Consider the following 26,313-nt stretch of genomic DNA (forward strand, 5'->3'; position numbering starts at 1 on the left):
ATATGTGTTTAGATACAGCCATACATAGACAAAGGAACAACTTCCAGGTTACATGGAGGAAAAGGTCACAAAAGCATAGTTTGGTCTTCTTCAATTGGGTTTCAATGCTTTTATCCAATGTTCTTTAGACAGTGCTTCAGTTCATAGATCTGACCTTTTTCACAGGTACAGCTTTAAGTATTGTATATTTGGAGTTGTAGCTAAAACTTTAAAATGATATTATTCTTCAGAAAGCATTACCTTGAAGAAAAGAGCATGAGCAAATTTTTGAAAAAGCAATGACACATCAGGAGGCAATAGTAATATATTTTGCCTAAAATAGTTGATAAAGACGATAAAGACCAATACTCACCCATCACCAAATCTAGATGGAGATTTAAAAGTTTAATAACAATGCTAGTCAGTTCAGGATGAAGGAAAGAGGTAATCACAGTGAACTGGGCAATTGTTTAAAAAAATAGGTAGTACACACAGACACATGATTACAAGAAGCCCAAGCGTAGAGAGGAGATAACATCTTTCCAAAGTAGGGAAACATCTAATGAACAATTGTTTTGTTCGATCTGATGGTGATGTGTTGGTGGAGGTGGCACTAGTTCGGCTTTGACTACACATACAGGTTGAAGAAAGGAGCTAATATAAATACGCTAAAAGCAGAGAAAATGAAATAGGAGATTAGAAGACTCTGGAAATAACCAGATGGGACTGAGAAAGAAATAGATGAAGTAGGTATAAACAAGAGGTATTTCCTGTGCCTCATACAGAAATTGAACATGAGGCTGCAGGCATGTAGAGTTTTTAGCCCAGGGAATGCTAAATTGGAGAAGTCCATACTTTATTTAGTGTTTTTGCTTAAAAAGAATCAGAGAATAACCAATTTGGGTTTGAAGGTCACCAGAATAGCTTCGTTGTAAAAGTGCACCAACCATTTTCACTTTCAAAGTGTGTATAATGTAGCCCAGGGCAAATATCTTTTCAGTAGCAGACAAAAACGACTGTTAATCGTCCACTCCTGCAAACCAAAGAAACTGCATTCATTGTCTAGCTTAGAATTTGTAATTCAGAATGATATTATGAGTCTTATGATAAAATACTAAAACTGGGCATATTTTCAAAACATCAAAATGAGACACCATGGAAAATGAAAATGGCAGAAAACAAAAAGTATTTCCAAGCTCTTCTACTAGCCTTTCCCAAAATTACATAAAGATATGTTTAAAGATAGACAGCTCTCGTGATGCAGGTTTATGGGTATTTGTCCCAGTCTGTAAGTATAACTAGAGCTTCCTTCCAGTTTATACACCAATATATAGAATTTCATTATCTTCAAAGCATAACCTTGCTTGGGTAACACTTTATCAACCTATATTGGAATATAGGAAACATAAGCACAGAGCAAAGCCCATGTTGACTAAACGCCTGTCCTGTTGGGTGTTGGATGCCTCCTCAGATTCTCACCTGTTTTTGAGGTAGTGATTTCCTCACTTAGCAGAGGTAGTGACTGATTTCTGACAAGTTGGCTTGTAGGTTAAGCTTGGAAGGTGTGAGATCCGGTGCCCAAAGCTTGTCTACTTGACTGCAAAGCTTATGTTTTCTGCACTGGTGATATACCCTCCCAGAATTGACCTATTGACCTTATGATGTCAGTATAAAGGACCTCTTTGATAGCCTATTTGTAGACTATAAACCTCTGTGCTCACATGATTAAAGACAGCAGGTTTTCTACTTTCACCTTGAAGTACTCTGGGGACTGTGAGTCTATGCTGAGGTGGCAGCCTTTCGCCCTTCATCATACATACACAATCCCTGAGTTCCACTTGCAGCCGGTGATGGATTGATCTTCCCTGCTGTGATGCCCAGTTTCTTGACCTCAGTCTCTTTCTTTGGCTTGAGCAGCCTTTCTGCACTTGCCCTTAGTGAACTAGTAATCCTCTATGATTTTTCATTTCCAAACTCTGATTTACATTTTGGCGTGACATGCATCTCTTGGCAGATATAACTAATGGTCTCTTGCTTGGTACCCATAAGATTTCTTTTAAGTCCTTATCACTGAGAATCATAATAATTACCTTAATCTCTCCCTTGCTAAAATGTGATCCTTTCAAAGACAGGTTAATATTGTCTTCAATGTAGAATCAATAGTTTTAAAGCCATGTGTGGCCCAGAGTAGAAAATAAACAACTTCCAGGTAATGAAAACATTGTGATCTCTGGATGTGCTTGGGGGAAGGGCTGATCTCATTTATAGTGCTGCCGTGTGCTTTTACTTAAAGCTTGGGCAAGCTTCAGCCTGTGAGCTTCATGCCCTCTACGGTACTGGCACAACATTGCCTAGTTTGAAGAGTTGGAATGAGGGCTGCACAAGACCTGACATGAAGAGTCATGGAAACACACTTAAGCACTTGATGAATGTCACATCCTGTCTTGTCATCCCTATCTTCCAGACTATCTCAATGTAACACTTGGAAGATTCAGTGAAAGGAATTGCAATTACGGTCCAGACAAACATCCAGCATCAATCAGAAGAGAAGTCATACTGCAGCCTGTGTGCCCAAAGGCTGGTATCTACATCCCTTTAAGGACAACATACATTCTACTTAAATAATCATTTTTTTTCGTTAATGGGAACTCATGCATCAGTGGCTGGCATTGAATCCTGATCCTTTTACCTCAGTCTCTCAAGCCATATTATTGTTCTTTTACTCTTTTAAATGTAGACAGTTGAGTATATGGATTCTGGACATGAGTAATTCTATTTAGAATTTAATGGAAGATATTAGTATTATTACTTGGGAAAATAAAAGTAGTCAACAGCAAACTGAATCAGAAGTCAATTCTCAGTAAATGATTCCAGCTAGGACTCATGGAAACACAATAAAGAGGATTCTAGAGAAAGATGCAATCGGGAACAAAGGATGTCTGTGAGGATGGAATGAGATGGTTCTGATATTAGAATACAAAAAAAGATTACATTAATGATGTCAAACAGAGAGAAAGTCTGAGCACTCCATTCCTTATCACATTTATAATCCACATTTGTCTCACTCTATCCTTCTTATTAAGACTGTCACACAACCTTACATAGGAGTAGAAAACGGGGTCCAAATATGAATAGGTATTATATTTTGTGAGAGAAAATGGATCCTGCCTTGGATTTAATTAAGAAAGGAGCAAAAGTTATTTCTCTGAATGAGTAGTTTCTGTTTAATATTGAGATTCATTATATCTTACTATCCCCCAATGCAGGACTGTGAGAAAGGAGACACGGGTAGCAATAAAGAATGGTCTTTTGGAATAAAACAGAGAAAACATTTCCTGAGGGAAGGTCGTGTGTCCCTCCACTAACCAGCTCCAGTCCTCTGGACCAGACTCAAATGTTTTACTGCCCCCTGCTGCTTTCAGATGCTGAACGAATCTTGCCTATCACCTACTCTCTGCCTCTTAACTTTTTCATCCCTTTGACTGTATAGTATCCCTTTTTTGAGGATGACCAGGGTTCGAAGGTTTGTTTTGTGGCAAAACTGAGCTTTCGTATTCCTGAAGATATAATAACTAGACAAAAATACGTAGGAATATGTTACAGCCTTGAACACCTGGTGTACGCCTAAGAAATGCTCCATGAACCTTTTACTTACAACTGCTCAATTACACGTTTTTCTCAGGATGTGATCACTAATCCCACACACATCATTTGCCTTCATTTGATGGTAACCTAAACTTTCTTACTTAAGTACACAAGCTGTGTATATAATTACAGATTTCCCACATCTAATATTTCATAGTTTCGATTCAGCAGAATATAAAGTATGAGTCTGGCTTTTCTTATGCTGCAAATATATGTGAATTTTTATTTTAATTTTAGGTTATTTTAACAGGTGGCCAAGGCCTTAATTTTCTTCTTGAGTTCTTATCTAACCATGTCCAATTTGATAATTACGTTTTCTTCCTTCTTGGTGTGCTGTGATGGCTTGGGGGTTATTTAAGTGACAAAAATCTATAATAGCCAAAAAAAAGCAAATGAAGCGATAATAACAATAGGCCCCTTCCCCAAAGCATTCGGTCTTATGATGAAATGTAGCATACAAGTCAATCCTAAGTATGGCTTACTTCCAACTTTGCATCCAGAAGATGTTTTTACATATCTGTTGGTGCTGACATAAGATGATAAATATATATTCTTTTTTAGGACTTCAGAGTCAAGTGCAGGAGCAAGCAGACCATTCCTTTTACATTTTCCATCTTCAGTGCATGAAGGTGTCCACCATCCCATCCACTTTCAAGTTGCTGTTCAAACTTTTCTTGCTTCCTTTTAAAGTTATACATTATTTTGTAAGAAATGGCCAGAATATTAATATCTTATAAAACTACAGTCTGTTATTTCTAAAACTTCTGTGAGCCCCCTTAAAAGGGTGTTTCATGCCTGGTTTTATGGAAGTGGGGGTACTCCTGTATCTGCAGTTTATGAAATTATGAAGATGTTGGTACTGACTGGGGTTTCAACGGTGGTGTGGCTGCATCTCCATTCTCATCGATATCATGTCTTGATGTCCTCACACTATAGAGCTATTGTCCTCTGAAAATCAGCATTTCATGAAGACACTTCCCAATATTTACATCCTAGGAAAACTACTGCTTGAACCTCACTCACTTACTCATTTTGCGATATATCTCATCAGGAGAAGGAAACAAATTTGGGGGATGTCTTTCATTGTTACAGACTAGTCTACTAGAATGTCCAACATCACTTTACAATAAAGTTCCTTTGGATTCTCCTTCACTAACTCCTTTAAATGTATTCTTTTATGATTCCCAAAGTCTCATAGGTAAAGATTCATTTTTCTTTCATTTCATTTTGTCTTCTCTCCCCCTTTCCTTTTAAAATCTTTCATCAGGGTCCTGAGTTAAAAATAGGTGGGAAAGACAGTTATAAATTGCATATAAAACACCAACTCACTACACTAGAAATGTGACCAAAAAGAAACTTAGCAAATCTTTGCCTCTGCCAACTTACCTCTGCAGGGGAAGGATGTATGCTGTGTTCTTCACCATCTCAAATGTGAAAATCATATCCTATACACTTCAAGCATGATACACCACCTTGTTGGCATTTTCCATGATTTTTCCAGACTAGCAGATGAAATCCAAAGTCTAATGCCTCCTTTCCTCTAGCCTTTCATGCTTCCTTTGCTGTCACTTTCGTTACAGTGCTACCCACTCTTCTTTGTAGGTGAGTGTGTGCATCCTTGCCTTTCCAACTAGCTAAAATGCTCTTCCCTGATTTGTCTTCAGTCACGAGGACATGTAATCTTCTTACTAGATCCACATTCTGTCCTCCTCTGCATAGGCCATTTGGGAACACACATCTGCCTGTACAGATGAGGACCATGCCTCTTCCAGATGCTACTGCATTCACTGTGACTCTTCCCTAGACAGTAGGTGTCAGCTCCTTGAGGGCCTGTGCTAAGGACTACAGAACCCAGCTCTTTCAAACGCAGACATAGAGCAAAGGAGAAATCAAACAAGCAGGAGCACAAAGAGAGTGAGTGTTAGAGACAGAGAGGAAGAGAAGAGATTGTTCATTTCTGGGAAATGTTCTCCATCATGCATTATCCTGTTCATGAAAATATTGCTATCAGATTTAATACCTCTGAGACTCTCTAAAGAGAAGTATGTTCTAATGATGAATTGAGGTAATAATAATTACTGAGTGAAAAACTTAAGAAATAAAGTAAAAATGGAGACACCACACTTTGATTCAGCCCTTGTATCAAAAAGCCTTCTTAAATGTAATGACTGACTTGTGGATTTAACTCTGAGTCAAACCAATGGAAATCCTAAGTCAAATTCTACATTTGTACAAAGAGAATGCAAACAGTAAATAGGTATTAAAATAAGACTTGCACCGTATAAAATTAAACATGTCTTATGTGATACCATTTTAAAGGACTGGTAGTAAATCTTGGTGTTAGGATATCACTGATGTTGTGAGATCTCAGGCACCACAATGCAGCAGAGCAGACATAAATAAATATTTAACAAAAAGATGAGTGAAAAATTAGTAATAAAATGAAAACAAAGTGTAACAATTGTATTAAATTTAAAATCTATATGTGGTGTCAGAATCATTTAAGTTTTCAAAAATTTAAAGACTTGTTATATATAGTGTTCAGTCTGCACTTATTCCTACATGGCAGAAGAGGGCACCAGATCTCATTACAGATGGCTATGAGCCACCATGTAGTTTCTGAGAATTGAACTCAAGACCTCTGGAAGGCCTCCCAGTGTTCTTCACCTCTCTCCAGCCCCTAAGTTTTCAAAGTTTTAAAACGAGAATGAATAGCAAAAACCTATTTCATAGGGACTACATTTCTATTGTAATTCTAAGACTTCATTAGGCAAATAGGTTTCAAAATAATATGACAGGGAGTGATTAGATGTGAATTTATACTAAGAAAGATCCATATCACATGTAACCAGACACAAACAACCGAGCATCCTACCAGGTTGCTGAATTTATGGTAAGAGATCTCATGAGCTGGAACGTGTTTGTTTAAAATGTCGCCGAGTCCTCCCACAGCATCAGGCTCTGTCTAACATTACATAGTGCCCTTAATCACTGTCTCTTCATTGCCCACTGACTGCTCATCTCATCCCTCCTGATCTCCACCTTCATCTTCCTCCACTAACACACTCCCTTTTCCCTCGACCTCTTCAAGCCTCCCCTTCTCCCCGAGCTCCCATAAATACGCTATCTTCCTTCTGACATCACCCAGCAGTTTCATTCCGGTCCTCAAAAGACTGAGCCCTGCTCTGCATAAGAACAGGTCCAAGTCCCTCCCGTAGGAACTTTGCTTCATTCAACCAGAACATCCGCCATTGGCTGCCACACAGTAGACGCTTGACAAATGTGTGTGGCCTGGGATAATAAATGATGGCAAAAACTAAGTCGCCATCTCATCTTTGAATTTAAACAGCCATTCATTTAAATCAGGAAGGTTGAAATCCATATGGAATATTTCAGCTTTAGTTAATTCTTCATTCATAGGGAAATGGAATAAATATTATGAACTGAGAAAATGTATATAAAAATTATTTCCTTTAATGTACAAAGCCTGATTACAATCTAACCCAAGTCAGTCAATACAGTATAGATCTGTATTGGAAATGACTGGGTTTATCAAATGTCCAAATCACTGTCTAGCAAACTTGGCCATAATATTCCTTTGAGTAATGAAATATTCATTATTTCTAATTATGAGCAGTACAGTTGTCAAGACAACTTTTCTCATGAGGGATATGATTATTCTAAACTGGGCTTCGACAACTTTTTTTAACCTCAATACTTATTTACAAATGAAAACCCATCATCTCTTACTGATACCACAATAATCAAAATAATCAACCACTTTTTAAAAACATGTTATTTTAAGGAGGTTTCAGTGGAGTTTTATCTCTTACTTCTTCTGGGGAACACAATTAATAATATGAAAATTTAACTTTTGTTCGGAGCAGAGTGTGGAATGGTTAGTGACAGGTCTAGTACCACTAGCTGGCCTCACCCATATCTGGTCATAAGGACACAACGATCTTCACAATTATGAAGAGTAAAAAGGAGGTTAAGTGTAATAAGGATATAAATTTAGCCATTAATGTAGCATGATTCACTGTCACATTGCCAAAACTGGGCACCATCACACCAAAACTGACAGACAATATCAACTAATAAAGTCTCTTTCAGTTTAAGATTATGCCCAATATCACTATTCTGAATTATAAAACTCTAGTACTATCAGTATGCATAAGTTCATAGTTATAAAGTATTTAATTTTAAAGCTTCTCCAAACATGATGCGATCTGCCTACCACAGCTCTGAGTAAAGCAGGTACATGTATAATATACACGATCATGTCAGCTAAGCATTCACCTGTTCATTCATTCTTTCAGGCGTGTATCGAATTTCATGAAGTCTTTGTTTCATGTGGGGCAAAGTGTCCCTATGCTGAAGAAATAACAAGTAGTAAGATTGGTGTAAGTGTGTATTGCACAAGGGTGTGTGGTGTAAACATGTGTCTACACAGGTGTACAGGTGCAGATCCACATGAATGCCTGTGCAAAGGACAGATGAGGAGATAATATGTTCTCTGTTATTGCCTATGACCCCATCGGGGCAGGGTCTCACTCTAATATTATCCTTCATAGTTTTGTTTTGGTTTATTTGGTTTGGTTTTGACTAGGCTAGTGACCAGAAAGCTCCAGTGGTCCTACTGTCTCCACCTTCTTGTCCTGGAGCTAGGGGTACAAGAGCACAACACAGTTAACATCTTGCTTTCTATTTGGGTGATGGGGATTTAACTCATATCCTGGTCCATGCAGAGCAAACACTGTTTTCATCTGAGACACCTCACCAGACTGAGATAAATCTTTCAATGAGAAGACACTACATGATAGAACCAATGTTTTTAAAAATAAAAAGTACAAATTCACTCTGCTTTTGCATTTTAGTCTCCTGGTAGCATTTCCATGTTTTAATGAAGCTCTTGCGGCAACTTAAGTTCAAAAAAAAAAAAAAAAAAAAAGGAAGAAGAGCTCCCTAGGGAGGGAACTTAATAAAATTAAACAGAAAAGTATGTTTCTTGCTCTTATAATGTAAAAAAGTTAAACAATAACTAGTCCATTATCTAATATACAATATGAGTCCATTACTATATTAGCTACTAAATAGAGAGCAAATAAGGGGCACAGGTGGCTATGCACAATTGTGTGCATATTTCATGTGTGAGAGAAAATTCAAACACACCCTTTCTATGTCATAAACCAGGTATAATTATATGCAGAAATCTAGGGAGACAAAGTTTTTTAATTTTTTTTAAAAAAGATGATGGTATTTATGTGTTCTGAACTGAAAAGAAATGAGTGTCCTGTGTAATATACAACCATATTTTTGGTCAAAATACAGTAAATATCCGATAGAAATTTTATATATTCTCCATAAACATACCATATTAAAATATACACTTAGTTCAACAACAAAAAAAATATCTAGTTTCTTTACTGAAAATAGAACACAGAACTAAAGAATTAAGGAATTTCAATATCAACCCAAATGCTTCATTATGGTATATTTGACCTGAGTTAAAAAAAAAAAAGCCTTTATTTCTTTCTGAGTAAAAAAAATGTATGTGTTTTTAATCAATATAACAAATAATATTATTTACATAATTTTACATATGTAATTGGCAAAGAGGGAAAAGGGATTTATTATCATGTTCATTAATTTACCATAACATACTATAGCTAAAGGACTTTGCAAGAATGAAAATGGTCTATATTTTCCATACTGATTTTTATTCTACAATTGTTATAAGATTGTGTATATCTTAAGCAAACATATCCCACATTTTAAAATAATAGCCCTTATTTTAGAGTTCCTGGCATAACTAACAGATTAATATATTTAGCATTACAGACTAGATGATAATTATTACAAAATACTGCATCATTTTTTACCATGACTATTACAGGACCCTGAGGACAGATAATGCAAATCAGGTAGCTTGGCTCTGACAAATGGGCAAATGTGATAATTCCAGGTAACCTCAATAGAACATGGAATTAGCTCCCCCTGTTGGGCCTGAAAAGTCCACAGTTGTGACCATATACATCATAGAACTTTAAAAAAGAAATACATAATATAAACTAAAGATTCCCAGCTAATTGGATAACTATGTACTGCCATATTTTCTAGATAAAGAGAAGTCGTAAAAAATATACATCATGGGAGAAAGAAAAGGAGTTTTCTCCTTCGTGAAACACAAAGTACTCCAACAAGAAGTGAAATTTCAAAAATGCTTTCCCTAATTTATAAAAATAATCTCGTTGGGCAGTGGTGGCGCACACTTTAAACCCTAGCCCTTGGGATGTAAAGGCAGAAGAATCTCTTTGAGTTTGAGGCCAGCCTTGTCTACAGAGCAGGTTCCAGAACAGCTAGGATTGTTACACAGAAAAGAACACCCTGTCTTGAAAAACCAAAATAAATAAAAATAATAAATCTTATGAATAAATAACTGTATGATATTAGTATACAAGAATGCAAAGCAGTGACATCTTTGAAACAAAGCCGAGACAGCAATTGAGTAAAAGTCCCTTTCTATCCTTCTTGATATATATTCCCAATAACATATTTAGAGTGTGCATTCTTACTGAGGAGCAGTTTGTAGTAGTTAGGACAGAGCTATGGCGAGACTCTGATGACGGGTAGATTTTCCTTGACCTATTTGCTCAGCAGGTCTGAAAAGAACTGGAGTGCAAGAGAGGTAATCAAGGAGTCAAGTAAATGATAAAAGCCCTCCTCACTCATGCACACAGAAAAGTGAATGCCACCAAGAGAAGCATGAATTTACAATTGTAAATAACAGCAAGTCTGCAGTTATTGAGAACCAAGACAGTATGTCTCAACTCAGAGCTTGAACAAAGACCTCACTACCAACCACACTCATACCGCTTCAGCGCAGCCAAAGCTCTGGCATCATCACAATGAGGACTACAGTGTAAAACAATTTTCTTTATAAATTGTAGCTTGATGTTGAGAAAAAGAAATAAAGAAAAAATAAGAACTAAATTCCAAAACTTTAAGCTTCTAGAAACATAATGGGATGTTCCCACCATAGCTCTGTAGGCTGTATGCTTCATTTCAAACATACACAAGAGATCAGCATGGTCTTCACAAGTCTCATTAGGAAGGTTAAGAATTGAGACTTAAATGTAACAGATGGTTAAGATTAAGAATCTCTTATTAATCAACAAAAATCTACTGTGCAACCCGGAACCCAGTGCAACACTTGCTTCTCAGTTAAAGAGCCATGAGTTTCATACCAAATTTTTCCAGTCCTGCCTTCACCATAGCCACAAGAGGCATAAAAGGAAAAACCAAATAATGAAATTGTTGCTGTTCTTTTTATTTAAAGTTTATACAGAGTCATTTTTACTTAAAGCAAAAGGATATAGAACACACATCTTGTGCACTTTTCTATACATATTCCTTTAAGACTAAGTCAGCACTCAAGTGGACACTCGTACTTTTGCTTCTATACATATGGGTTGTGCACTGGGCTGGGAATTTAACCAATGTTTACAACACTGTTTCTATGGAAAAACATGTTCCAAGTTTTAAATGGCTTACAAATTTTTACAATAAACTGATCTAAATTTTTTCTAATAACATATATTACCCAGACAGGATATCAGTTATAACTGATGCAGTTATTTTGCCTTAAATCACTTTTTAACCTTCCACTTCCTTTTTAAATTTGTCCAGAGAATATAATTCTCATGATATATGCACAGGTATTTCCTTTTTTTCTGAAAAGGCCTATGAATGTTTTATATTAGCAACATGAACACAAAATAAATCTCTAACCAACATAATCTAATTCCAACATAAAGTTCCCATTTAAGTGAGCTATTTGCATGAATAGACAATTTTGCTGAGTGATTCTCAAAAAAAAAGAGTTTTCCAAATTTTGCCAGTTGGAAAACATATTATACTGACTAGGTTTCTCATTTTGAGAAAAGACTCAACATCGGCTATCAAACAGCTTATTAAAAAAAAGTCCGAGTTCTTAGCATTCAGTTTTAAGTAGAAAAAAAAATCCTTAAGAACATTTTGCCTCCAGACTCTATCATTAGAGCATCTTAGAAACATAATTTGGTTATATTTTTTTAAAAAACACCTTCTCAATGAACCCAAAGGCATCTTTGGAGGTTCCTTGTATCATAATATTGTCAAAAATTTTAAAAATCTTTTCAAACTAAATTTAATAATTATTTTTTTCTCTTTCTTTTAAGCCTATAGGCCCTTTGTGTATAAATTATGATTTCTGGTTCTATGTTTTTGTGGGATTACTGAGTGTACTAATGAGTGGGTCTCGGCCTCTCTAACTGTTTCTTATGACCTTTCTTGGGCTCTTTTCCTTCTGCTTGTTTTGCCCTACGCCTGTAAGCCAGTGTTTGTTCTATTTTATTATTATCCTTTAGCAACCTGTTTGTTTTCTAATGAGAGACAGAAACGAAGAGGATCCAGACGGCAGGAGAAGTGGGGAGGAGCTAGAAGGAATAGAGAGATGAGAAACTGTAATCAGGCTATACTATATGAGAAAAATTAGTTTCAATAAAAGGGGGAAGAAACAAGAAAAAATCCATTATCTGTGCATATCTATATAAGTGTGTAACAACAACTCATGTAAAAGAGGCCATCAATTTCCAAATGAACAAGAAGAGATACAAGGAAGGGAAGAAAAGGAATGAGAAAATGATGCAATTATGGTATAACCTCAAAAAAAGTAAAAGAAATAATTAAGAATAAATTTCTTTAAAAGGAAAAAAAGCATTTTCTTCAAAATTTTAAAATTTAAGAAAATATGACATTTCACATTAGGTATTTGTTTTAATTTTAAGTTTATTATTTAACATATTTTCCTGTTTTCAGGCCATTTATAATGGTTCCCACCTATGGTATTAACCATCTCAACATAGTTTATTAAATATTTTATCAACTATTTAAATTTAAAATTGGCTACAATGATGTTTTTATTTTTAAAAAAGATGGAAAAGAAATACAAAAGAAATGCATATGTAATGTTTTTGAAAAATGTGCAGCATGGTCTACAGGACAGCAGGAGTATTCCAGAAAACCCTATCTTGAAAATCAAAACTCACACAAAATGTTGGGGTGAAAAAAAGGAAAAGAAATGAAAAGTAAAAGGTAAAATGGTGAAAAAGAAAAGCCTTGGCCCAAGAGCAGGAAAAGACTGACAGTCTGAAAAATCAAGACGCACTAACACGAAGTATACTGAAGGTCAATTCTGCAGGCCTCCCACTCCGTACACTGTGCAGATATTGAGTACTGAGCAGTGTGCTTTTATTCGCATTAGCAGGGGAAAGGATGATTTCACACTTGCCCCGCTCAGCCCTAATCAGAACATTGCAGTGTAGACATAGTGTCCCCCTCATTCCCCTTTAGATGATTTCAATTGATTTGCTGCAATCTGCACTTTGCTTGGCACGGATTACATTCTTATAAACAAGTCAAAAAAAAAAATTCCCATTTCTTCATCTCATAGAGACCCCATCACAGGACATCAGGGTAGTCAGGCAGCCCAAACGCAAGTGGCACGTAGGTCAGTTAAGACACAATAATGTTACAGAATGCACAAAGCCAAGTAGCTAATAAATATTTGAAGGCCTTTACTTCCTGAGGCTTACTTTTTATCCACGGCCTAGCATCCCAGAATGGAATATCAGGGCACAGTGGGGTTGTTTACCTGTCAATCACTTGTCAGTCTAACCGGTCCTCTGCAAACATCTGCTGTGGTTAAAGATTTCTTGACCAGTCTTCGTAATTAGAAATTTTAAACACAGCAATAGGCACATTTCACGTTTTCTAAAACTACTAAATTGAATCACCAGCACACACAAAAGGAAAGGTAACGCCATGGTAACTTTTGTGCCCCTGAGGAGATGAAAAAAGAAAACAAACAAACAAAAAAAAACCAAAAACAACAAGCATTTTTTACTAGCTTCCATAGTAAATTGTAGCCCTATTTTGTTCACTTGTTTTTTCAAATAGTTTAATATAACATTCAATTATTCGCTACTTTCTTTCACAATCTTTGCTATTATTATATGTGGGTGGAACATTAAAACAAAAATTCTTAGCTACTATCACTGATTTCATACACACGAAATATGAACTATTTATTGATTTCATTTTCTTAAGTAGACTAAATGTTAGTGTGTCTTGGAAATTTATCCTGTGTAAAAACGTCAATGGATGGCCATCAATAGAAAATATAAATGAAGATATGTATTTCCATGAGATAAATATATATCCAGACTATGATTCAAATACAATGCAACGAGTCTCCACTGTAGCAATAGCAAGAAAGGACCACACAATCCAAGCACCAAATCAGTAACACTTTATCTGATACTCAGTGTTTTCCTTCTCTCATTATTGTTTATTTCAAAAGTATTCGGAAAAGAGAAGCAGAGCTCACGAATTTAAGATTTCTCTATAATTCCAACTTCTTGATTCATAATAATGTTTAATACTTTTAGAAGAAAAATATCATTGTGTACAGCAAGAATCTTTGGAGGTGCCTCCTTGGAATTTAGGAAATCGTACTCTATAAGATTTTGCATTGTATTCAGCAGACCCTTGAGTATCTAGAATAAATTTCAATAAGGGACAGGACAGTGACTGGTTAAATTCACGACACACGAGAATCAAGGATGGGCTACTCTTAGGATAATAATGGTCTCTGCCTAAAAAGTAAGTTCACCGTGGATTTACTTAAAGTCACAAATAAAATAAGAGTCAATAGCACAGAGTGACCTTGCTCAAATCAAAGTTAAAGTAGTATCTTTTCATTGAAATGAAAATTGGAAACACATAATGCCGGAATTTTTCAAATTAAGATTGCTGAAACACATAGGGCTGCAGAGATGGAGCCTAGAAAGACTTCAAGAGGAGGGCTACTTACCATCTTTGTTTCAAATACAGAAATCCCAAGCAATAAATTTTATATTTTAATTTATATTAATTAATAGAATTTAACAGCAGAAAACTTAAAAATTAGAAACATTTAGTACACTACTTTTGGGCACTATCCCATCTGTGAAGATGCTAGCTACAGGACACCCCATCGTCTCTCAGGGCCTTGCAAGACAGTCACTTTCTGTGCCAAGTTACTGTGTTTTTACTGTGGTCTATTTTGTAAAAAAAGGCTATCTCAGCTGTTTGAACATTAATAATTGAATATTACACTGTTTGTCATCTGTGAGCACTCCAAGTTCCTTCATTCTATCATAATTGACTCTTTTATCTAGCACTTTATTACCCTGACCAATTTTATCTGAAAACCCTTCACCTAGTCAATATTGCTAGTAAGTCATGAGTGACAGTTTCTTCATGGGTGAAGACCAGGGAAGACATGAATCCCAGTCATGAGTCTATCTTTCATTAGTCACGTTTCATTTTTGTCTTTCCGGTCCTGAACCTAAGGCATATAACACTTTCCTCTTAACACAAAGAGCTCTGTCATATAAGCTCTACCCAAAATAATATAAAGAAAGAAAAGGCGAGTTTTGTCTCTCTCTCTCCCTCTCCCTCTCCCTCTCTCTCTCTCTGTCTCTCTCCTCTCTCTCTCCTCTCTCTCTCTCATCAAAACCACTGGTTAAAATTAAAACACTTAAATGCAACTAAAAATTTCTGGGGAAAACTGAAAGGTTAGCCTCTATTGCAGTGGCATCAGCATATAAACTTCAAGGAAGGAGGAGAGACATAGCCACAGTGGAGACTCTCAACTTCTTTTGTCCTGACTTCATACAGAACATGGGGTAGCACCCTACGTAGGCTGGTAGTAAGGACATCTTATTTCCTGGGAAATGTCCTCAATAACAACAAATGGACACAGCCTGTGCCCCTAGAGCAGGTAGAATGCAGGCAGCCTGAAATCTCAGCAGAGCCTTCATACAAGGAGTCTGGAACCTAAGCAACAGAGAGAATGGCAACTTCCCTTCCATGTAGGGATTGCCATGAGCAAGTCACAGCATCTCATTGGCTCCTATTGCTTCAACTGTTTCTCAGACCCTTGTCACAATGGAGATCCTTTGATTCTACTACAGAAAACCAAGGTCACACCCTTTATTGCTCAAACAGCAGAATAGGGAAGTATGGTATCAGGGTTAAAGAAAAATGTGACTCAGAACTGAATGGGAAGGAATGTTTTAAGAATTGTGATTTTAATTTACATGATTTTGTGATTAAAGTTTCATTTGATAATTATATCTAGTGTCTCAAGTAATCAAAATGCTGGAGGAACCACATTACACTTTGCTCTTTATACAGGCTTTCTTGCAAATCTAAAATCATTCCCTCTATATGAAATCATCACATGATTAAGCAGATAAATAATTTCACTACAAAGCATCTCTCCATAAAGCCTTCCTCACTCTTCCTGGATGAAGACGTTCCAGGGCATTATCATGTATGTAGCTGACCTCTAGATTTGAAGCCACATCAATTCAACCACAGTCATCCTAGATGTCAATTGTGTTCCTGATCAGACAAACACCACCAGTAGATGTCACTGAAGTCATTAACCTATTGGTCACATCCCTCAACATGGCCCGATTCACATTTCCTATACTATCTTTTCTGAACTGCTTAGAGCATCACACGATCTTTTCTGCAGACCCAGACTGCAGCTTCCACCACCATCTGCTAATATTGATCTGTCCACATGAATGCCTCGCCTCCTCATGTACATTTAGACACAAAAGAAAATTCCTTAAAATGAAATGTATATGTTGTCATTCCAAATATACTAGTAAAATTCATCTCAGTCTCCAAGAGCTCTGGATCTCTCGAGAGTCAAAACAGTAACGGCAGAAGCACTGTCTAGTTTCATTACTCAGCCACTTGACTGGGGTGCCTAGAGTACAGAGGCAAAAGTAGGATTAGGACATGTCACCGTCTAAGGCCAAGTAACTTCATTATCCAGACATGTGTCCGAATATGTAGTCACATTTGACCAGCTTAGTAGACCAAAGGAATAGACCTTTCCTTCAATCATGTTAGATTCAAACAGCTGTAGTGTTATTACCACTCATAAACAAGAAAAGGGATGTCAGAATTTAACACTCAACAAACTATATATATGGCACTAGGCAAGCCATGTGAAAATGTTCCTGCTTACTTCTTATAAAAAAGTTAAAGGCAGTGGTGGTGTATGCCTTTAATCCCAGCACTTGGGAGCCAAAAAGCAGGTAGATCTCTCTGAGTTCAAGCCCAGCCTGGTTTACAGAGTGAGTTCCAGGACAACCAAAACTGTTAAACAGAGAAACCCTGTCTCAAAAAAAAAACCAAAAAATTTGAAAGTTAATTAACACAATTTCCATCTTAAAGAGGAAAAAAAAAGACTCACCAAGGAATAAAGTTACTTTATCTAAAGTTTAGAAGATGGCTGTGCGATTCTACATAAGAAACTAGGAGACCTAATAACCATGTCTGTTTTGAAAGTACCACCCTACCATCAAATCTTCATGTCCCACGGCAAAGAATTCCAATACTGTTCTGTACTTCAAGGTTTAGCATATGCGAATACACAAGAGATGAGATGATTGGTCATAAGCTGCTCCTCCGAGAGGATAACTGGCAAATGATTCTTGAAATTAGCTGATCTGCTTTTCCAAAAAAGGACTGCCTTGTGATGGATTTGAACTGAACTGCAGCCACAAGCCATCCGTTTTTCAGCATACACTCAAACCAATGACAGCCACATGATTCTCACATGCACACATTTGGGGCATACGGTGGCAACTGGGACTTCCCAGATGTCTTTGCACTAGCCCCATCCATCCCCTCCTGAAGCCTTCTGAGAAGAACATCAAAAGAAACCTGCAAATCACTTTTGAAAACTACTATTGTAGTTACCTTACTAATTAAATTAAAAATTCTCTGTAATTTATTATCAAGTGCCATAGTGTCTATATTTTTAGCAAAGCTTTCGCCATTTGTAATTTGCTTACATGTTCACAAGTTAGTATTAGTTTCTCTAAATGTAATGTATTTTAAAAAAACATTGACAGAAAAATCTAATTAGGAATGGAAGCAGAAAATCCTAACACTTTCTTTCTCCCTCTATTTGTTATAAAATCTCAATGGAAACAGAATGAAAGGCAGCCTCTTGGGGGGCCAAAAAGATACAAAGAACAGGAGGCAGGTTTTCTGGGCCCCATTTTCTTCCTTCCCAATTGCTTATATACATTGTTAAATTTCCCTAAATATAAGATCACTGAAAAGTAGACTTTCCTGAGCAGCCATGACGGATGCATATACTACACCAAAGACACAGAATTAAATTATAAATATTTACTGAATGCTTTTCCAGAAATACACCAGACATCTGGGGAATATCACACAATTGTAAAGCATGCATTCATTAACTCACCCACTTCAAAAGCATCTCTGGTGCCGACTATGCCAGGCTCTACACTCAGCAATAGACAAACATCTCAGACTAGATTCTGAAACTACTTTGGAGAGACAGATGCAAAAAAAAAAAAAAAAAAAAAAAAAAAAAACCCGATGAGTAATGATAATGCTAACAGGATTCAGAGCCCTACAGATCAGTGTATAATCCAGACATGAACGAGGAGAAGCTTTGGGAAGCAAGTTCTATGCGTCTTATGCTGTTCTCTAGTACAACAAAAATACCTAAGACTGGGTAATTTATAAAGAAAATATTTGTTTTTAGGGTACTGGTTCCAGTGGCTAAGGAGTACTATGAGTTATTGTGAACACATATTCAGGATCTGATGGTGATTTCCTTGATGCACTAGAACTCAGTGTAGAGCATCTTATGGTAAGACAGCATGTGCGCCCAAACTTAGATCTTTTCCTTATGTTAAAAGGACATTTATACTGTTACAGAGTAGGGAGTCATGTGTGTTGTTCATGACCACTGGCGTCTCAAATCATACGGTCATCTTTAATCAGAGAGTCTCACCTTATGAGGTAGGGTTTATGAGCATATACTTGTAGAATGAGTAGGGATGCTCACAAGACAAAGGCTCATGGGGCTCATGGGAATCCCACAGTTCATTCACATTCACGAGATCTTTATAAAGTTGATCCCCAAGTTTATAAACTAGCAAATAATATAATTGGAGTCACTACAAACTCACATAAACTCATTGACTCAATGTTCTAGCTGATTTTATGCTAACTTGATACCATATGAGTCATTTTGGAAGATGGAACATCAACTGAGAAAATTCCCCAATAGACTAGCCTGTGGTACATTTTCTTGATTGAAGATTGATATAGGAGAGCACAACTCACTGTGGATGGCGCCAACCACCATGGTGGTCCTAAATGTTATAAAAAAAAACTGGCTGAGAAAGTCATGAGAAGCAAGTCAGGAAGCAGCATTCCTCCTTGACCACTGCATTAGTTCCTGTCTCTAGATTCCTGTTATAGCGTCCATGGAAGTTGGACTACAAGATCAAAGGTGAAATAAACCTGTTCCTCTCCAGGTTGTTCTTGGTAATGATATTTTATCAAAGCAATAGAAAAACTAAGGCACTCACCAAGTTGGACATACCCTTGCTTTTGCTTTGTCTGCTATGGTCTTTTCTATCTTGATGAATAGACATTTCTTTGCATCCCCCTGGAAATACTCATATAGAATTATCTGTAGACAGAACTTTCTGTCCCAGCTAGTTCCTCAGTTATTCAGTTTCCCAAATAAACACTAAGATGCTTATAATAACTATAAACTGTTTGGCCTATAGCTCAGGCTTATTACTAACTAGCTCTTATGATTTAAATTCACCCATAAATTCTTGTCTATGTTCAGCCACATGACTTGGTACCTTTTCTTGGTAAGGTATTTTCATCTTGATTCCTCTGTGTCTACCTGGTAACTGACTGTCTTCCTTTCCTCTTCCCAGAAATCTACTTTGGATTCCCTGCCTATACTTCCTGCCTGGTTATTGGCCTATCAGTGTTTTATTAAACCAATATGAGTGACAAATCTTTACAGTGTACAAGGGCATTATCCCACAGCAACTACCTAATCTTAACAATACCCCTCAGGCCCCATATTTAAATATTATTACTATATAAACTTAGGGATCAAGCTTCCAATGCATGAACATTAGAGAATCATGTTCAAATCATAGCATAAGCTAAATCACAAATAAGGAAATGAAACAGGACAAGAATGAGCCAGGGATACAACATCTTTCTCTAATGAGCACAGCTTTTTTTATATATAGGTTATTATTAAGGATACTTGAAGAGATAATATGGAAACAAACCTTCCACAAACAATAAGTGCAATTTAGTAAGAAGAAATATGGAAGTAGACTGACAAGACAATGTTTGCTGGCATTCATTCAATACATAATTATTGGATGACTAACATATGCTAGACACTGGCAAACTATTAGAAGAATGAATAAATACTTGCTTGTTGTTAAGCTGTAGTGAAGATAGAGCATTCATACATAACCACATAAACAGAGATGAGAGAGAGAGAGAGAGAGAGAGAGAGAGAGAGAGAGAGAGAGAGAGAGAGAGCATATGCCAAAGTTTGTGCAGGCAAGTAGGGAGGCAAACCTCAGGAGCTACAGAAATTCCACAACTTGAGCCCAGATGGGGACAAGAGGACAGTGGAAGCTGTCCAGAGTATCGCAGGGGTACAGGCCTCAGAGGTCCATTAAGAACAGTTTCATATCTGAAAATGCAAGAGTTCCTAAAGCCCTGTAGGTCACATTCAATCTTTCCTCTCCCTTTCTCTTTCTCTCCCTTCCTTCATCAAACCATGGTAGAGCATAGAACAATGCCCACCTGCCATTTCTGAGACCAAACTTTGTTGAGGCTGCAGCAGAGTCTTCACGATGCTCATGCTTTAAATGAAGAAGCAGCCAAAATGGATCTGAACAATCTGTGCAGATACTATCCATGCCACAAAACTTCTACATAGACTAAACAAGTCCTTGAATGAATGGAAAATGCATGCCAAAAAGAGAAATAATAATATCTTTGTGTGTTTTCTCTTGGGTAGGATGTCATAATGCAAAAGTTTTGAAAAGAAAGTTATTGGGGAATATTATTTTCAGGGGTGTGATTTTTGTCTACACTGCATTTGTCTAACTCTATGAAATTCTGTTACTGTGCCTATCTAAAACACCTGATTGTCCTAATAAAGACATGAATGGCCAATAGCAAGGCAGGAGCAAGGATAAACAGGACTGGCAGGACAGAGGATATATAGGAGAAACTAGGAGAGAGGAGCAAGAGAACAAGGAGAGGAGGACATTCAAGGCCAGACAGACAGCCAGCTACACAGAAAGTCATGGAGGAAGATGTAAAGAAAGATATAAAAAAAATAGAAAAAAATAAAAGCCCAGAAGCAAAAGATAGTTGGAAAAATTTAAGATAAGCAAAGCTTGCAAGAAACTAGCCAAGCTAAGGCCATGTATTAATTACTAAGAATAAGCTTCTATGTGTAATTTATTTGGGAGCTGAGTGGTGGGCCTCTCAAGAAAGTCATTACACAACAAAAAGTTGATGTACAAATGAGGCAACCATAAAATGAAAGAATCTCTAACCAAGAAAATGAAAAGATTACCATGTAGAAAATTTCTGAGGCTCACAGAGATTTTTAGCAATTAAAAAATAGTATTCTACCCACTCCATGCAAAAAGAAGGCAAAGAAATTGTAATCTTAGGAAATGTAATTTTGTGCTCACAAATTAAAAAATGTTAAATAAGAAGGCTAGATCTAGTTTTTAACATAGAATTAATTAATGCTTTTCACTTTAGTTTGTAAGTAACTGAAAGCTATCCAAACCTAGCTATCTCACAGGGTAAACATCTCAGGCATAAAGGTACTGACTGTAGCATCTCCCTCATTTCTTCATCTTCAAAGTCAGCGTGTCCAACAGCTTCACTCCTGGACTCAACATGACCACCAGTGTGACCAGTTTGCCATGCTTAGAAAAAGACAGAGAGAAACAGAGAATGGGGAAGATAAGCAAAAAAAATGAAGAGAGGAAAAGAAGAGATAATACCCCAGGAGAGGATATCTAAGTCTCTTTCTTTTGTAAGATGAAAGCATCATGAACAATAAAACAACTGATAGAAGAAATTACCAAAGAAATGCAGTGTGTTGACTGAATTATACTAGGCAGCCCAACAGTATGAGCCATGAATGGATCGGGCACTGCATCCAGTTGGGAATCACCTGGAAAGGGGAAAGTGGATGAGGCTGGACACAGAGAAGTTAGCTATAGTTAAGACTCGGGTATTTCAGAGAGTGATGGGAACATCCTCACTGGCAAGCATATGTATAGCACATGAACTCTAAAGACTGTCAGGGTTCCTAATACTACTACAGTGAAAGGATACTCAAAATTTGCATAATTCACTGACACCATGGCAACATGTGGGCTTTTCAATATCTTAGTAAGATAAGTGCACATTATGGACCTTTAATGGCTAGGTGAGACAAGGCCCAAATTCTCATACTGAAACCAACATTTTAGCTCCTCCCATTAGCGCACAAATGCTGGGTTCTCTCTTCCATAGTAAGTTAACCTAAAACCTATTATTTTTTCCTTTTCATGTTTTAGATTTTTCAAGACAGGGTTTCTCTGTATAATAGCCCTGGCTGTCTTGGAAATCTCTTCATAGACCAGTCTGGCCTTGAACTCATACAGATCTGTCTGCCTCTGATTCCCAAGTGCTGGGTTTAAATGTGTGCATCATCACCACCTGGCTTACAAGCTATTCTTTTTCAAAAGAGTTCAAAATAAATTACCATAATATGTTCTCATGATAAAATGATGGACATACTAACACCAATGGCCAGGAAATCAGTTGAGTTTTCAGTTTGTACACAACAAACATGCTGCTATTTTTAAGTATTGAGCTGTTTAAAAAAAATCATATGTAAAGTTACTGAAATTGCATTTTATCCCAGTTTTGATAGAAATTTGGGATGGGGGAAAAGAATGAAAAGTCTTTTATTGTATTAATTAATTTTTTCATTTATTTTACCTCCTGATCCTAGTTTCCCCTTCCTCCTCTCCTCCCATTCCCTCCCCAATCCTCCTTTCTACCCCCTACTCCTCCACATCCATTCTCTTCCTCTGCAGAAAGTGGAATCAACAAGGCATGGCACATCAACTTGAGGTAGGACCAGTCTTCTCCCCATGCTTCAAGCCTGGGTGAAGCAAACCAGCATAGGGACTAGGTTCCCAAAAGCTAGCTCAAGTGCCAGGGACAGGTCCTTACGCTACTTCCAGGTGCTCCACAAAAGTACAGCTTTCACCCAGATGGAGAGGACCTCGGTTGGTCCCATGCTGGCTTCCTATCTGTCAGTCCAGAGTCTATGAGCTCCCAAGAGCTCGGGTCAGTTGTCTCTGTGGGTTCCTCCATCATGACCTTGACCCCTGGCTTATACAATCCCTCCTGTCTTTCCTCAACAGGACTCATGGAGCTGGTTGTGGATCTCTACATCTGCAAAAGCCTTTAATGTGTGTGTGTGTGTGTGTGTGTGTGTGTGTGTGTGTGTGTGTGTGTGTGTTTAAAATTTTAAAGAAGGAAGAAAGGCTTTTGCTAATTTTATTTGGTGGGAGATGAAGAAATGGTTCAATCATTGAAATTACTTGCTGCTCTTGCAGAGGACCAGGTCTGGTTTCCTACACCCACTCCAGACATCTCACTACTACCTGTTACTCAATCTCCAAGGAATTCTGGTCCTCTACTGGCCTTTCTAGACACTGCATGTACAATGTACCCAAACAAGTGCTCACGAGCACACACACACACACACACACACACTCACACAATAAAGACTAATACATTTTTTAAACTTTTTTTCAAGATAGGGTTTCTCTATAGCTTAGGAGCCTGTCCTACAACTTGCTTTGCAGACCAGGCTGGCCTCCAACTCACAGAGGTTCACCTGCCTCTACCTCCTGAGTGCTGGGATTAAAAATGTACACCACCACCACTCGACAAGATTTTTTTTTCTTTTTCTTTTTTTAAATATGGAATGCTTCATGAATTTGCATGTCATCCTTGTACAGGGGCCATGCTAATCTTCTCTGTATCATTCCAATTTTAGTATATGTGCTGCTGAAGTAAGCGCTTTCCTTTCCATTTATTTATTTATTTATTTATTTATTTATTTATTTATTTATTTTACATTTTACAAAATTTATCTAGCTCATTCTATGTGATTGCCCCTACGACAACTTCTCGGAGAATCACAAAAATTAATAACAATCTGTAACCAACATTTTGAATACTAAGACAGAGAGAGAGAGAGATGAGGGCTAAGCTTACTGTGAAGAGACAATTGTTCTATTAAACTATTAGAAGCACAAGTGGTAATTGTAGTCGTCACTACAAATATGGAGACTCAGATTATCCCCCCTCACCTGAGCCTTACAGAGGAAAGACACATTTAGATTTGAAATGTACTATCCTGAAGTCATTTACTCAACAAAAAGGTCCAACAAATGGAACCAAACAAAATATGAGGGTATAACAAATAAAACAGGACCTCAATCTCAAGATGCAAGAAATATCAAGCATCAGTGTATCTCTCTTTCATATGTGTTTTGCGTGCATGCCTCGTGTGTGTGTGTGTGTGTGTGTGTGTGTGTGTGTGTGTGTGCAATAAAAGGTGCTTTGATTTGAGGAGAGTAAAATAACTGTCCTGATTGGATTTGGCTGGTGCCAAGTAAATTATGATGATGAACTGAGAGCCCTACCTGGCTATAAACTTCATCTTCCTACTAAATATATTAAACTGTCAATTGAAGTATAAATCAAGAAAGGGCTACTAATATTTGCCACAACTGATGGACTTACCATCTTTCTAGGACTTAATCACGCCTCGCTCCCACTCTCTTGTCCTTCATGATGTGGCCCATGTTCCCCAGCAGAGCTGTCATGATTCACTGTTTCTGTGTGGCTAGATTTGCTAAGGCAGAGTTTTCCCCACTCCCTGTACAAAGAATACAACTTAAGAGGATGGTAATAAATTGCTGGATTGAATACAGTGACCAAGCAGAAAAGACTAATAAAAATGTCACAAACACATGGTGTAGAATGGCAAAGAACGTGGGGGCATACTGAACGATAAAAGCTTGTGCCTCAGCAACTCAAGGACACAAAACAATGAAATAAGAGTATTTCTCTCCGTTCCTCCTACCGCAGGATTAACTTTCATTTTGTGGTCATTTTGGAGGAAAAAAAAAGGTTTTTTGCAAGTTAAATAAATCAAGCTACCTTACTATACACATATACATATACACATCCAAAGTATTGGAAATAACTGATGACTGAATGGTCCAAATGGTACAGAACAGCACTGTTTGGGGGCTTTCATCATTAAGATACTTTACATGCCAAGGAATTAATTGGTACAAAAAGTCTCTGGTGTAGTTTTATGTCCACTGAACCATTTTCAGATTACTATTCTCCTTAAATTGAAACACTTTGTGTTTCTTGGTAATATAAGTTGCACCCATATACTCTCACCAACATGACTGCCTAAAGATGAGCCAAAAATGGACAACACAAATAGACACGCTAAAGTGGACAGGAGAAAAGCCATGAAGCTTCAACCATACAGAGAACTATAGATAACTAGGGAGTGTTGAGAGTGAGAGACAGTGTCTTCCTCAGGTAAGAGCACACCCGTTGGTTTTCCAAGGTCAAATGGTCAGACCTGACAACATACATACAAGTAATACTATAACAAGTGAGCAACTTGTATTTAGGAATACATGTGTCTAAACATATACATATATGCATTCAATAATAAGCTGAAAGAGGACATGGATTTGAAAGAAAGCATAAAAGGGTACTGCATAGCATAATGGAGAAGGAAAGGGGAGAGAAGTGACCTAATTGTATTACAATTTATAAAATAAGAAGAGTAATAAAAGTCAAATGCAAAGATATTTCAAAAGAAAGGCCCGAGTGCTTTCTGCAGTGTATGTATCATGAATAATGATTCTATGAACCTATTGCTTTTTCTCTCTCCCCTTTTTTCTCCACTTAGGAATATTTAAGTGCTCCTTCCTTGCAATTACTGCCCTATGCTAGTACAAGAGAAGAATACAGTCATGTCTTAAAAGACTGTTCAATCTATGGAAAGCATTTAGCTAGTTAATAAGTAGCCCTAACACACAAATGATTGTATAATATGCTAGACTTACTCAAAGAAGCACAATTTTAATTTCCAAGACTATACATTTTTGTGGCCTGACCATGTTAACAAGTAAATAGAAACATATGATCTCTATTGTTTGAACATTCATGGCAGAAAAAGGAAAGAGGCCCCGAGCTATAGAGGTATCTACTGAGTAGGAGTTGTCAGGTTGAAGGGAGATGAAACAGTGCCTGGTGAGTAACAAAGCCAGGAAGGATTTCCATCTCGAATAAGCATGAGTGAGAACACAAAACTTCCAGGAGAATATAAAGAATTGCCTCCAGACAGTACCTAGTAGGAAGGTCAGGGCAAGTGGCTAGTGGTTTGTCTCTGCATTGCTAGGGTTTTCATTCTAACACCAAGGAAGACATGGAGAAAAGAGGAGAACTTAGCCAGAAGCAAAACCAAATTAACAACAAATCATTCTAATATTATTGTAAACCTCTTGGTATTTTTCCTAAGCCAAAGTCATTTGATGTATGGATCATAGCTACCATTAATTGAACTCTGCA

At 37.1% G+C, this 26,313-nt stretch overlaps 1 protein-coding gene and 1 non-coding gene across 5 annotated transcripts in view; both read right to left on the reverse strand.

Moving 5' to 3' along the window:
• Slit2 (slit guidance ligand 2) overlaps positions 1-26,313 on the reverse strand; it is a 346,008-nt gene that overhangs the window by 288,985 nt on the left and 30,710 nt on the right. The window lies entirely within an intron of this gene.
• LOC119806004 lies at positions 23,619-23,725 on the reverse strand. Its single transcript, XR_005284061.1, has one exon. It is a non-coding gene; the product is annotated as a U6 spliceosomal RNA (small nuclear RNA).

The sequence above is a fragment of the Arvicola amphibius genome, chromosome 1 (assembly GCF_903992535.2).
Source record: "Arvicola amphibius chromosome 1, mArvAmp1.2, whole genome shotgun sequence".
Lineage (NCBI taxonomy): Eukaryota > Metazoa > Chordata > Mammalia > Rodentia > Cricetidae > Arvicola > Arvicola amphibius.